Source organism: Rhipicephalus sanguineus, chromosome 6 (assembly GCF_013339695.2).
Source record: "Rhipicephalus sanguineus isolate Rsan-2018 chromosome 6, BIME_Rsan_1.4, whole genome shotgun sequence".
In the NCBI taxonomy this organism is placed as follows: domain Eukaryota; kingdom Metazoa; phylum Arthropoda; class Arachnida; order Ixodida; family Ixodidae; genus Rhipicephalus; species Rhipicephalus sanguineus.
Window position 1 is genome coordinate 148,317,681 of NC_051181.1, and position 15,785 is coordinate 148,333,465.

Sequence of the window (15,785 nt, forward strand, 5' to 3'; positions counted from 1 at the left end):
CGCAGGTTCTAATCCCGGGTGCGCACTTCTGAAATTTTTTCTTGTGACTTATTTTTCTTCGTTGGTTTTATTTATATATGCATACATATACCTATCCGGAACATAACGGTGACGGCAAAAACCAGCCAAGAGTGTCCATGTAATTGCTATCGCAATAAAAAAAAGGTGAGAGACAAGAATGGCAAAATTAATTTTGTGTCCACCAGCAGCGAACGTCAAGTGCCAAAAGAAGTCATCTATTGCTTGTTGCGGTACGACTAGCTAAGAATAAGCCAGCGCATGCCAGGACTTCGGTGACAAGGCAAACAAACATAGAGCGACGTAGACCGCTGTCCCTGCAGTTTGTTACCGCCTTCTTGCGGCAGCACGCTTAAGTGTGTTACCGCGGGCCAAGAGAAAGAAGGTGTTGAACAAAAAATAAGCTAGCCAGCTCAGTAATTGAGGGCTTTCTGATTCGGCAACCTGAAACTGCGTGGGTGGGAAAAATGTGATCATGATTTCGGGAAAGGGAGGAGGAGAAATTACTAGAAGATGCGTCGCTTCTGAAACAATTTGCTCGGTGTTGCTTTCTTCTGGGGATTCAGTGTGTGTGTGTGTGTGTGTGTGTGTGTGTGTGTGTGTGTGTGTGTGTGTGTGTGTGTGTGTGTGTGTGTGTGTGTGTGTGTGTGTGTGCGCGTGTGCGTGCGTGCGTGCGTGCGCGTGCGTGCGTGCGTGCGTGCGTGTGTGTGTGTGTGTGTGTGTGTGTGTGTGTGTGTGTGTGTGTGTGTGTGTGTGTGTGTGTGTGTGTGTGTGTGTGAGAGAGAGAAGGTCGCGCGTGCGTGTAAAGGTCGCGTGTTGGATCACGGCCGTGGCGGCCGCATTTCGATGGAAGTGAAATGCTAGAGGCCCGTGTACTGTGCGATGTCAGTGCACGTTAAGGAACACCAGATGGTCAAAATTTCCGGAGCAATCCACTACGGCGTCTCTCATAATCATATCGTAGTTTTGGGACGTGAAACCCCATATATTATTATACTGGATGCATCATCAAACGCGAAAAGTGACCGTTGACGGCGGTGGCGGCGTCGTCGTCAACACAAAGGATGAAAAAAATTTCATCACGTGAGTACGTGATGACATGACATTGTCGTTTATTCAAATATGGGCCGATCCTGGAGGCACTGCACTACCCCGTGCGCTGCAGAAAGTTCCAATGCCTTCAATCTCAAAGGAATCCAAACCCACGTTAGTTGCAGAAAGCTTCCGGTGGACGAGGGATCAGTACAATAAAATGAGAAGAAAAGTAGAAGATCGCTTTCGCCTTCGAGTCGTCTTAAGCAAATGCATAAAGGACCGCGTGACTTTTTACTGCAATAGCAATGGGAAACTCTCGGCTGGTTTTCGCCGTCGCCGGTGCCATTGCCGTCGCCGTCATGTCCCTGATATGTATATGTGTGTATATATAAATAACAGCCACAAAGAAAAATAAATCAGAAGAAAAAAAATGTTCGAATTGCTACCGGGATTCGAACCTTCGACCCCTCGCTCCGCAGTGCACTGCTGTAAACAGCTTGGCCATGCGTCACCGGTTGTTTAGCGTACAACGGCGAGCTATTTATATACACCAGTTAACGCTAACGGCACGCATAGCTCGGATGTGCTTCAGTATGTGTGGTGTCACCCGCGAGATTGCCCGAAGGGGGCTCTTTAAAGCAACGCTCCTACATTTCCTTTCAGACGCGTACTAAAAAGTGGCCCATTTCTGTACCCACTGACGATGTGGAACGCCGAGTAAACGATGCGTTGAACGCCACCGCGCAGCACGAGATGCGGAGGGGTTAGTTCAGGCGCCGCAGCTTTAAAGAAAAATTATAAGAGCGTTGGGGTGTAGCGCGCTGCTCAAACACGAAGTAACGACTCTAACAGTTCACACTCGTCCTGTGTGTACCTGTGCGTTCTTTTCGAGTGTCCCTCCTTGTGTTTGAGCAGTGCGTGAAAGTGTCGAGCTGTGACCGTTGTTAGTTTGCGGTCGTCCTGTGTGTGTTCTTTTCGCCAGTCCTTTTCGCAGGAGCGGCGCGTTGCAAGTATAGAGCTGCTTGCCGTTCTTCGTGTGACATTCGAATTTATTGCTATCGCATTCATTGCTTCGCTGTTGCGGCGAAACTGTGACTTTTTTTTCGTGCGAACTGCCACATTTCTAGCTACGCAACCTGTCATGATTTCGGTGGACACCTTGGCAAGTCATGAGTCGGGTATAGTGCTCAGTTCTTTTGTGCATTTTATTGTCTTCGTCAGAGGCGTCAGTTATGGGGGAAAGAGTATGCTCACACCCCCACCACGACCTGGCCCATCGAAAGCAAGGAAGGGGGGGGGGGATTACCGGCTGAAATAATTTTATGCAATTAAACTTCAAATGTTGATCACTGCCATGATTTATTTTGCGTGCTTCCCGCAATTACAAAGCTACTCACGATAATGCATACTCATTTTTATGCGTGTCCTTTTGTCGCGCTACATGTGGACAAGCATGTTAAAAGTGCACGTTAAAGAACCCCAGGTGGTCGAAATTTCCGGAGCCATACGGCGTCTCTCATAATCATATCGTGGTTTTGGGACGTTAAACCCCAGATATTAATGTTAAGCCCTTGCAGCCACCCAGTGGTGTATGTGGTCTCTGGCCACCCTCAGTGGCCTCTCTCCCGACCAGGAAAATTGGTCCTACTGGTATTGCCTCGGTCGTCGGGACTAGAAATGTTTGGATCATCTTCTGTTTAAACGTTTTCTGAACGTTAAAAGTTAAACTGACTTTGACGGGAAAAGGGGTAGACAGACAGACAAGTTTCCCAGTTAGCTGACTACATACTATTCCGATTACTATTTCAGAATTACTGATTTGAAATTGAAAGGTCTAAATAGAAAGGTGAGAAAAAGGAAATTCCTTGAATATGAACGGGATTGTAAATTGCGTGGTTAACATATGACCAGGGTGTTGCGATGCAGAGTTAAAGGTTGTAGTGGGTGTAATCTCATCATCCGGTTAAAATAAAAAAAACCTCTGCGCTAACCACAGATGGATCAATCCCCCTCATGGGTATGAGCCAGTCTCCTGAAGGCGACAAATAAATAAACATAATAGGGCATATGCCTGGTCCAATTGTGGTTTCAATTGATGTGACTCATCATCATCATCATCGTCCAGATGCTTAACGAAGTGGAGAAAAATGTGGAATTGGGATTTTGTCTCCCGCTCTAGATTGGCCGTTTTCTCTTAGCCGTAATTGAATATACGAACAGCGCAACTGACAAGGACATAGGAAGGTAACAACACACAGCGCTGTCTGTGTGTGTCAGCGCTGTGTGTTGTTACCTTCCTCTGTCCTTGTCAGTTGCGCTGTTCGTATATTCAGTTATGACCTATCAACTTGCCCAAGTTTCCACGCTTCTCGTAGCCTTCCAAAACTTGTACCTATATATTTAGCAGAATTTTTAGTGGTCATTTGAGCTCTCCACAAATTAAACGCATCGTCAAGTTCCGCAACAGTTTTCTCGAATTCGCTTTCGGTATGTTCCTCCCTCACTGCTAGTGGGGACTCTCATATGTTTCGAGTGCATTCAGATCTTTAGGTCCACCGCATATAAATTTGACTAAATTGGTATGGGTTCCAGGAGCCAAAGGCCTATTTCTGAATGAAATGGCGGATGCGAGCAAAGACATCTTTGAATGGCCCGGTTATTCATGTACTACCGGCATCTGAATTCATTATAGGTGCTATAATAAGGAAAAAAAATTATGTTATATGAATTTCGTGCGCCGTCACTAACAAACGTAGTGGGATATCAGCACTTCAGTCATCGTCGAAACAGCCAAATATTTCAAACACGTGCAATTGAAGTCTCAATCACTATACTACGTTGCCAGACTCCATATCTAAATTTTTATTTACAAAGAGATGATTTAGCAGCTTGCCCTAATTGTTTTTTGCGGAATCCATGAGACAACAGAGCGTTTCCACCTCGTGCAAAATTCCTCCAGATACAGTCTTCTGACTCCTTCGATTAGATGCAGCAAACTTACTTTCCTTCGTTCCTTGGATACAGCGACATGAAAATTGCGATGCCGTGGAAAAGTTCTTCAAAAGTTCAAAGAGATTTCGGCTATAGAATCAATCTTTACTCCTAATATGCTTATTTTCCAAATTGCTTTATTTTTTTGGTTCAGATTCTCCCCTTCAATATTTATATCCGCGTATTCTTATTTACCTATTCTTAATATTTTCAATTCCGTTTTTTGAAATTTTCATTCCTTCATCTTTTTAATAGACTATGTACAAATTATAATTTAAGGAATTTCTTTTAGAACTACCCGGTTCTTGGGAAATGTCCCAGCGTGGGTCTGTGCCTCGAATACAAGTATCTACTCTACCCTTGCCATCGGAATGGCGGACCGTGAGGGGCCCGCCCATCATTTCACAAGTCGCTACAGTCGACGCAGCCCGTTGGCGCGGCCACGGAGCCGAGGCGGCGGGCACTCCGCGGGCCACCGGCGGACCTCCTCAGCCTGGGAGTTCCTGTCCAGCTTGCCCTTTATGGGCCGGTTGGCGGCCTCGCGTGCCCCCAGCAGGAAGCGCCGTTTCGCCGGTGTGCGTTGGCGCAGCGGGATACGAAGGCGTGGCGGAGGACGCTGGGGCGGCCGTCTCGCGTCGGCTCATTCGACGTCCGTAACGAGCGACATCGGTTACTCGACGGCGGAGAAGAATGACGAAGCGCAGCGCAGGGCCGACGAGCACGCGGCTCCGTCGGGGGCTTTCGCGCAGCATTTGGCGAACGCAATGCGTACGCCACCGCGGTTTCCGCCGCCGAGGCCACAGCCGCTGGGTGTTACCACCCAGAACGACGCAATGCCAGCAATGACCTCGGAGCATCTCGCAACGTACTCTACGTCGATACCGCCTACAGAAGCGCCGAAGACGTTGCCCGCGACAATGCAGCAGCCGACCCAGTCGCCGCCACCGCAGCCTCCGTCACACCAGCAATCATTGCCGCCGCAGCCGCTATCGGCTCCGCAAGATCAACAATCGTTGCCACAACAGCAACCACCATCGGCTCCGTCACAGCCATTACCGTCGCAGGCACCACAACCATCCGCACCGCCACAGCGGCCACCGCAGCTGCTACAACCACAGCCGTCGTTTTCCAGAGCACCGCAGGTAGCTCCTCGACCTTCAGTGGCAGCGAACATATCGAAAGGCGCTTGCGCAGGCGGAGCCACGTTACTGCTGGATGGAGACCTGAATCTTAGCGCAGATAGGGCAGGAACGCAAGCTCGCTGCTTCGATGACACCGTGGTCGAAGATTTTGTCGCTGCGAACTACGACAACGGTGATGGTGTCGAGTCCAGCATTCCATTGGATGAGAACCGAGGCGGAAAAAGAGACTTCACGTTTTGGCGTCGTGGAAAACGTAGGCGCAGTGCACCGACGCACAGGCGACGTGCACGTAGTCGAAAGAAGAGAAGGCGCTACGAGGACGAAGCGTCTGACTCCGAGAGTGACTCGGAGTCGTCGTCGGACGACAGCGATGAAGACGAATCACCACCGACACGTGATCGTAGCAGACGCAACCGCCGGAGAAAACATCGAAAGGGGTGCCGGTGCTACAGGCGGTCCATTTGCGAGTGTGGCGAATGCCCTTCGAGGATGTCGCGATCATTGGAAATCTTCACGAGAAAAGAGGTTCCTCAGCTCACTGAAACATGGGAGCAAACAGTGAACGCCAGCTTTCCGGACTTCTTCGAAGAAGTAACTGAGGACTACCTTGCGCCGGGCCACCCTGATTACAACGCAGCATACGGAGGGCCAGTCGTGCGGAGGACACGCGCCATACTGCCCTACAGAGATCAAGACACCTTCCAATCCTGCGGTCAATCATGTAGAATTGGAAGGCTCGCTAGCACTCGACAGTTGAGAAGTGGCCAACAGGAGCAGCAAACGCCTTTGTCGGCTAGCTTGCCGCCCGTTCGTCCTCCTCAAGTCTATATGTCAGCTGCCGGCGGTCAACAATTGCTGTCGGGTAGAGGGTATGCCAACGAAGACCAGACGTTCGACGAACGCTACGCTATGCCTCCCTGCGGCACAGTGCCGGCCGAGTTTTTTTGCGGAACGTGCGGCTACTTCGGCTGCCCTGGCGATTGCTGGACTTGGGTATATCAGCCTCGAAGTGAGTTCGAAGAACGGTTGCGGCTAGATGAACGTCTGCGCTTAGACTTCGAAGATAGAGTGCGCATGCAGGAGAGAATTGATCGGCTGGAAGAGCGGATGTGGATGTACAATCACGGCGCGCCCCGATGGAGTCGTCCAATTGGAGACGAGCGGGCTGTCGATCTGTTTGAAAGAAAAGAGGAAGAGCGATTCGACGGGAAAAGTTATACACCGTCCTCCGATTACTACGGGCGCACAGACTCAAACGAAGCCGTGTCTGATGCCTCATATCCATGGCTTAAAACAGATGAGCCGCAACGCCAGCGAAGGCAGAGCTCCGATGGCAAACGGAAGCGCTTTCCGCGGGACAGCGAGCGACGCGGCTTCTGGATGCAGTGCCAGTGCTCGCTTACCGACGAAACGCATCGCGGAAACTCGACTTCAAGCGCCTCGGGGTCGAGCTGCAAGTCGTCAGAAAAAGGGAAGCAGCAGAAGAAGGGACACGAGCGCAGCAAGTCTGTTGTCGAAGTAACCGACGCTGTGGACGAAAATTCAGAGGAGGCAGTAGAACTGCTGACAGATATCAAACAGTTTAGATGGAACTCTGCCATATTGCCGGTTTCACGTTTCGTTTGGTCTGCTTCTTCCAAAGCACCGACCTCCACACGCATACGCAAGAGCGTGTCGTACACACGCGGCCCCGACGAGGACTCGTCGCAGGAGAAAATCGCCGAGGAAGAACTCTCGAACGCACACTCCCCCGATGAAGAGGGAATGTCTTTAAAAAGATCTGTCGAGGCTGTGGTCGAGTTGTTGCATAGACGAGCAAGCCTTACATTAGACCAAGAAAAGAAAAGTGAAAGTACGAAACGCACCTCCGACGTTAGCTCGCGTCATTATGAGACAGCCGTTGGCACTAGTGACAGTCAAGTCGGTGAAACCGGTGTGAAGCCGGTCGAGCCATTAGGCTTAGCCGAAGGTGCTCCCAATGTCGAAACTGTGGCCCAGCAGACAGATACGTCGCCAGAGAAGGAGGCGCCCGAGGGGCCGCCACAGAAAGCCGACGAAGCAGCGCATGACGTGGAATCTCAGCAGACATACGCTTACGAGTTAGAAGCTGAGAAGGACATGCAAGATGTGACGCTAAGCAGTAGCAACTTGTTTCCTGAAACTGGTATCGTGTGCATCATCGGCCTACTAGCGCTCGTGTGGATTTTTGTCGTTCTCGTGACGAGTGCGGTGATTCACGGTGACTACCTCACGGAGACCTATCCGCCGACGACTACGTCGTGGCAGACTCCGCCGTCTACGGTGCGACCTAGCGAGCACAACGATTCTCTGGAACCGTATTATTGTCACACTGTTCGGTGCCTCCGTGAGGGTGACTATCTCAGGAGCTTGATGAGCGGGTTTGAACGGCCCTGCGACAACTTCTACCGCCACGTCTGCGACCGCTGGTCGCACGTGGTCAGCAGAGGAAATCCGCCAGAAGCGGTGAGCACTGACACACAACTGCAAAGTAGAATGGAGCACACTTTAGTGAGCCTGATTCAGGGTAGTGACACAGGTATGAACGTGAAGCCGGCGTCAGACCTCCTTAGTGCATGCCAAGATCGCACGCAGGCAAACTCGCGTTCAGTTGATCAAGTAAAAGGCCTTTTTCAAAAGTGGGCAATACGAAAGTGGCCCGTGGGAAGCTACGACGATGGTCGTCTGGAGGACGTTTGGTCGCTAGCGGGTGACCTCCTCCGTGACCTCAACCTTGCAGTTCTCGCCGGCTTGACTGTAGCCTTCAACCCCACTAACATAAAGACGGGCATAGTTGCCTTCTTTCAAGCCGATCCGTTACCGGTTCTCCATCAGGACGACGATCGAGGTCTTCTCACTGAGGCGTTCAGGGAAGCGGTAACCGTCTTCGGCGTCACCGACGCTGCTCACGCCGACGTTCTGGTCCAGGAAGCCCTGTCATCGTTTAGCATCCTGGACGGCGTCCTCGACATCGACGCAAACACCGAAGGGGCCAAAGTTTCCTCTTTATGGAGGCTCGATTCGGGATACAGTAGCCTGGCGAACGCGGCGCTTGGTGCGCACACCGTCATCGATGTATCATCGCCTGTGCTCCTGCTAAACGCGCAATTCCTCGAGGTGTATCTCCCTACCACGCTGCGCAACGTCTCAACTCCACCGCGCATTTTCCTCAACCACATGGGATTCCGAGCACTCGTGAGAATGGCGGCATTCCTTCCGGACAGTCTAACCGCCTTGCGCCAGCTGTCCCTGATCGAGTCTACTGGCGTTCGGGCGCCTCCGGATCACGCGACCCTGTGCATACGTGCGGTGCAACAGGCTATGCCCATGTGTCTCTTAAGGGCGCTAGCCATTCCCTTGTCGCGCTCCAGCGAAGCGGTGTGGCAGCGACGTTCCGTAGTAGACCTGCAAACGGTCTTTCTTCGCGGTTTGCGGCGCGTTCGTTGGCTGGATGAGCTCAGCCTGTACACGCTGTCGTTTCGGTTGCAGCAATGGAGGTTCGACTCCCTTTACCCTACCGACCTGGCCTGGGACAGTTCGCCTTGCGCGCTCGTCCCGTCCGCCCGCATGGCTCCCGTCGAGAGGCTGGTAGACGCCTTCTCCCAGCAGCTGCGAGGTATACCGCGGCAGCTGCAGACGGGGCCAGAATGGCGGCTCAGTCCTCCGCTGTCCGTGTGGCCTATGCTGGACCTGCCGGCTCAGGCCGTCCGCGTACCTCTGGGATTGCTCAACTCGTCGCTGCCTTCCAACGACACGCTGTACACGTTCCAGCTAGCAGCCCGCGTCGCTGCCCGCCTTTATGCCATCACCGTGCCGCTCCTCTACACGGGCACCGTCTACGATCGTGAAGCCGCGCTTGACATCAGCAGTGACTCCCAGCGGCTACTCGATGACCTGCGCGAATGCCTGCTGGCCGACTGGCAGTCGGTGCGGCGACGCCTGCAGCCGTCGCGCCTGCTCAACGCCCAGCGCTGGTTCCGCGACTGGCTGCTCGAGCAGGCGGCGGGCCTTCACCTGGCCCTGTACGCCTTCCGTGAGCTCCTGCACGTGGGTCGCATCTGGGGCGTCGATTTTCGTTTCGCCAACCTGAAGCACGTCAGTTCCACCAAGCTCTTCTTCCTCTACTATGCCATTGACCACTGCGAGCACAGCAGCGAATCGTACCAGCGTCGCAGGATGCGCCTGCGTGTGCCGCCGGCGCCGTTGCGTGTCGTTCTGCCACTCAGGCACCTTAGGCTGTTCGCCAAGGAGTTCCAGTGCGTGCACAAGGATCTCATGAAGGCAGACGCACCGTGCAAGATATTCAACCTCTAAAGCTTTGTACTGCATTCACTTATAGAATTAATATTTGCCAACGCTGCATGTATTTTAATCGAGTGATGACATTGTACGTCTTTGCCTGGACTGCATAATTTAGGGTAGCTTAACGCGTTCATTGGAAATGCGCGTAACATTATTTGTTCCCGTCTGTTGCCCACACAAGGGCAGCTGCGTCCGACCCAGTAGAGAATAAACAATGTATTTTTAATTCCGAAGCATTTCTTAGCGTACCTTTGGCACTTTGAGCGTTTTATCTATCTATCTATCTATCTATCTATCTATCTATCTATCTATCTATCTATCTATCTATCTATCTATCTATCTATCTATCTATCTATCTATCTATCTATCTATCTATCTATCTATCTATCTATCTATCTATCTATCTATCTATCTATCTATCCGCCTACGTTTGGGTGCTGTCGTGATCGCCTCCTTAACTTGGTGTAGACCAAAATTGGCATGCTAGGGTAAGAGGATTTGACGAATATGACTGTCGGGTCCTGACATGAGTTACGTGAAAACCCTGTCGCCTACGTCGTCAAACCCTTTCCTCCAGACACGTGTGGCACATACCCGTTTACCACAGGCCGCGGTGTACACGTATGCGCCACATGTGATTGAAAGTTCAATCTACCCAGTAACGCGAGAACAGACACTGGTAATTTAATGCGAGAGCGTTAAGATAAACTGACCGCGGCCGCGTTGACCAGACCCTCGAATGGAAAGAATAAAAATTAGGATCTCAGCAGGAATCGAACCCAAGCATTCTGTGAGGCAATCTGGTAGTCTACCACAAAGCCATGCCAGATCTGTAAGCTGGTTTGGAAAAACAGCCTATGCAGGCGTAATGTTGGTGCAACGTCAACTGTGGTTCTGGTGCTGGCTATATAATTTTACCAGAAAGCAATAAACACTACATATGTACTCCTACGATACAGGCGCCATATCAGATTAATGTCGGTGGTTTCAGTGTTGGCTCCGCTTTTATAGCAGTCTAATAAACATTACATTTGTATTCCTATGATTCAGCAAGCTATATTCAAGCGTCGCTCGACCCCTGATGCATAAGCTAACGAACGTTACGTACGATATTCACATCATTGCATCATAAAGTGCACTTCGTTTCGATAATACTGACGTATGTGCTCTAACATGAGTACTGACGTTACGTCAGACCATAAGTTACGCTTTAACAGCCTGTGTTGTCGATGCGCCTGGTAAGCCCCCGAGTTACAAAAACACGTCGATCCACCTCGTAACGCTTGACTCAAAGCAAAAAATGCAGCATAGAACTATTCGCTCACTGCTTCGCGTGAAACCGATTCCCACATGGTGTGGGATCTGCCGAATTTTCCTGGTCATGGATACGTGTTGTAGTGTTTTTATGTATTTCATCTCGGTGTCGCACCTGCAGTTAGAAGTGCCGCCCGTGTCTTCCTGTTTGTGTTTCTCTCCTTCGTTCTCGCGTCTTTTTTTTGGCGCCAAATATGTGATGCAGCAGAACAAGCTATCCTTACAGACTGGCGCATGCAGACGACAATGTGATGGGACGACAAATTGACGCTTCTGTGCATCGCAGTTTCTCCCATCAATCATCGAGACAGCGGCTGCCTCGATGACCTACATGTAAGATGACTTGAGAAGTTGACTTACATCGAGACAAAATATTTGCAAGAGTTTATCTCGATCTAAGTCAACTCTCACAAGAGAAATCATCGAGGCCCCCGCCATATTACGTACGGGTTAGAATTGCATTAGCAGCCTGTCAGTATAACCTTGTGTGAAAAAGAGCTGAGCTTCCTTGATAAGATACCAGGGAGATAGCGACTTGAGAATAAAAGATGTGTGCAGTTACGATCATTTTTTATCAATTATATGGACACTCTCGGCTGGTTTTCGCCGTCATGTCCCGGATGTGTATATGTATGTATATATACCTAAAAGCAACAAAGAAAAATAAAGCAGAAGAAAATGGTTTGCGAAGCGCGCCAACGCGATTCGAACCTTCGACCCCTCGCTCCGCAGCGCGCTGCTTTAAACAACTCGGCCACGCGCCACCGGCTGTTTAACATAACAACGGCGAGCTGTTCATATACACCATTTAACGCTAATGGCACGCAGAGCTCGGAGGTGTTTCAGTATGTGTCGTATCACCGGCGAGATTGCCCGAAGAGCTCGCTTTAAAGCAACGCTCCTGCATTTTCTTTCAGACACGCACTAAAAAGTGGCCCATTTCTGTACCCACTGACGATGTGGAACGCCGAGTAAACGATGCGTTGAACGCCACCGCGCGGTAGGAGAAGCGGAGGGGTTACTCCACGCGCCGCAGTTTTAAAGAAAAAGAAGCCTACGAGCGTTGGGTTGTAGCGCGCTGCTCAAACACGAAGAATTAACAAGTGTAACAGTTAGTTCAGGCTCGTCCTGGGTGTACCTGTGCGTTCTTTTCGGGTGTCCTTCCTTGTGTTTGAGCAGTGCGCTGGAAGTGTCGAGCTGTGACCTTTGTTAGTTCGCGGTCGTCCTGTGTGTGTTCTTTTCGCCAGTCCTATGCGCTCGAGCGGCGCGTTGCAAGTATCGAGCTGCTTACCGTCCTTCGCGTGACATTCTAATTTGTTGCTATCACATTCATTGCTTCGCCGTTGCGGCGAAACTGTGGTTTTTTTCGTGTATCTCACTTTCGCCTCACTTTTCAGTGGTGGTTGCAGGTATTTGGTTGCAGGTATTTTCAGGTATCCTGTGGTTGCAGGTGTTCTCCCAAAAGACTACGCCCCTCGAGCGGGAGCGGCCACTATTCTGCCTCCCTATTTCCTCAGCGTCCTTGGTATATGTTTTTATGGACATTATCATATCAATTGTTGTACCTAAGGCGTTGAAGGGGAAAGCTAGGCAAGTTGGCACTGATTTACGATGTTGAACAGCGCAAATGACGAGGCACATTTGAAAAGAAAACATGACAGACGCCGCCTGCTTTTTTTTTTCAACCGTCCCTTCTCATCTGCGCTGTTCAACATCATCGCGAATTGTACGTAAGGCCTGGCGCTGCAGGATAGGAAGAGAACTGACGCATTAAGCAGAGCATGGTATTTCTGAAAAGATTCCTCGCAAACTTTTTTCCGGTATATTGCCTCTTCGGCCGCTTACACGCACAATGTAATGGCAGAGAAAAAATTATGTTGAGACACGTGCGCGGAGGGCAAAGAAAAAAAACAGGGAAAGCCACGGTAATCCTGGCTAAAGAATGCATGCCGCATTTTGCCATGCCGAGTAAGATTAATATGTCGGAAAGTCCCACTCGTTTAGTTCTAACCTAATTAGACTCGGGTTCGACGGACTTGCGAAACACGAAACGTGATGTATAGGTGTTGTTCCAGAGCCAACGAACCAAATTTCAAGCTGGCGCCCAGTTTCCCACGTGCCGCTCATAGCGCGCTAATTTTAGACGCTGTAATTAGCGAACAAGTCGAGGAGCACGTAGTAGGGGCGCGCACACTTCTGCACCGCGTGGCTCACATCGCAAATGCCAAGTTCCGCGGTCGGCTACTTTCGCGAGATTACTCGACATGACGTGCGTTCGTGCAAACCGTAGTTTGCTACGATAAACTTTAAACGTTTTTAGGATGAAGGGAGCAAAAATGAAGGGGGGGGGCGCAAACATTTAGCGAACGCCGTCTGCCATCCTTAAAGGGTCGCTAAACCGTTCCAGTCTCAAAGACGAGAGAGCGATTTCTCGCTGGCCTTCGCTACCATTCATACAGACACAATCTCCTCCTCGCCACTTACTTCTTCGTAAAACACCTAGAAAATGTCGGCACTATGCGTTGAGCCTATCAGTGCTTTGCGCCTTTCGGCTACGCGCCGTTATCTCCACTTGCGCAGTTGAAAACGCACAAAAGGAAGTGAAATCAGTTGATCGCGCACGGTAGTCATGCGGGACAAGGCAGAATAGACATGTGACCGCATGGCAATTAGCAGGGCAGGGGACAATTGAAAACTGACATTCCTCGGACCAATCGAGAGCTTATTTTCTCATGACGTCACCTGAACAGACTGCTGGTGTCACAAATTCTGCCGAAGATACGACAAGCGCCAGGACAGAATAACGCGCTCGTTCTTTGAAATTTCAGAGGGTGTTTAGGGGCCCTTTCCTAGAGGCAGGTCGTCTAATAACTTTATGTGGTAGAGAAGAGCGAAAGGTTCAAGATCAGGCCGTAAGCATCTTATGCATCACTTGCCATTCGTCTCGTTGGTCGTTCTACTTACATTAGTCTTCGTTATATCCTTTGACTTAAAGAAGTAGAAGATACAATTGCGTTTTCTTCACTCCACTAAACTAATAGGCAACTTTTTAAGTTCCCACAATACTACATATGATCCGAGGAGTGGATGCGTATCTTACAGACGAGTTTTTCTCTGCCTTTCCTCATGGAATACGTAAAATTCCCCCTTTCGATTTTACGTAGCCCTGTACCTTCATTGCTACATTTGCCTATATAAAATCTAGAGATTCGGACGGTAAGTTTTAGTGAAGAAAGGTTAAGCGAACAGATATTACTTGAATCACCTCATTGGTTCTCGCATTTTTCACTTTTCCTTTGCTTCACTTTGTGCCCTTTTCGTCGGCGTTGTGTGTATAGCGTGAGGATTTTTAAATGCGAAGCATTTCTTAGCGAACCTCTGGCATTTTGAGCGTTTCCATCTACGTATCTATCTATCTATCTATCTAGCCGCCTACGTCTGGGTGCTCTCATGATCGCCTCCTTAACTTGGTGTAGACTAAAATTTGTATGGGAGGGTAAGAGGATTTGACGAATATGATTGCCAGGTCATGACATGAATAACGTTAAAATCCTGTCGCGTACGTCGTCAAACACTTTCCACTAGACACATGTGGCACATACCCGTTTACCATGGGCCGCGGTGTACGGGTATGTGCCACAGGTGATTGACAGTTTATATCTACCCAGGAACGGCGAGAACAGACATTGGTTACTTAAATGCTAAAGCGTTAAGGAAAACCAACATCGGCAGCGTTGACTCAACGAATGAAAATAATGAAAATTAGGATCCCAGCAGGAATCGAACCCAAGCATTTTACGTGGCAATCAGGTATTCTACCACTGAGCCACGCCAGGTCTATAAACTGGTTTGGAAAAACAGCCTACGCAGGCGTAATAGCGGTGCAACGTGAATTGTGGTTGTGGTGCTGGCTATCTAATTTTACAGGAAAGCAATAAACACTACATGATACTCCTACGATATGTACTCCTACTATAGAGGCGTCATATCAGATTAACGTCTGTAGTTCCAGTGTTGACTCCGCTTTTATAGCAGTCTAATAAAGATTACGCTTGTATTCCTATGATTCGGCAAGCTATATTGAAGCATTGCTCGACCCGGAGGAATACATTAACGAAAGTTACATATGATATCCACACCACCACACCGTAAAGTGCACTTCGTCCACCAGAACGGCGCAGTGTCCTCTTCATTTCTTACGAGGCTGGGCGATGGCCTCATGCTGACCGAGGATGATGCCAGATTGATTGACAGCCGCTTTGTAGACTAGGCTATACTTAGGCCACATACGCCCAGGTAGTCTACGAATACGACAAACACCGTCCACTGATGTTGGTCTACGTAGCACTATCCAGGCCTACCAGCCTCGATGGCCTATACCTCACCAACGCGATGGGTGGCTTCAGGTTCCGACATGTCGCCGGCTCTGTCGACAGACAATTTGTCGACGAAATGACCGAGGCATCCAGCAATTCCAACAGATCTACTATACCACATACATCACTACACATGGAGCCCTCGTCACCACGATCACGACCGGATCCTATAACAAGTCATGACCGGCTGCTGGTGCTCACTGATCACGGTGATGATGCGCTTGTTCAAGAACTGTCAAGAACTTCTTGCACACATGTACACGGGTTCGTGAAACGTGCGTGCGTTCTCGGAACACGTATAAGCACTACATATCAGCTTACCGCTTGTTGGCAATACCCACATTGCATACCCAACTGTAAACAACTGGGTATATAACACATTCTATTTCGGCGCGGTACGGCTTTGGGTATTTAGAGTGGTTGGGTGACCGGATTGGCGTATCGAGGGAGCCATTTGCACCGTAGGTCAACGTGAACCTGGCCTGAACTCGATGAATGATGAAACAACTGTCGTAATATAAAGTGCAGCACTTCGGGAATCGAACAGACAGAGATTTATACGTTGTGGTAAGTTTGAAGCTATTATTCT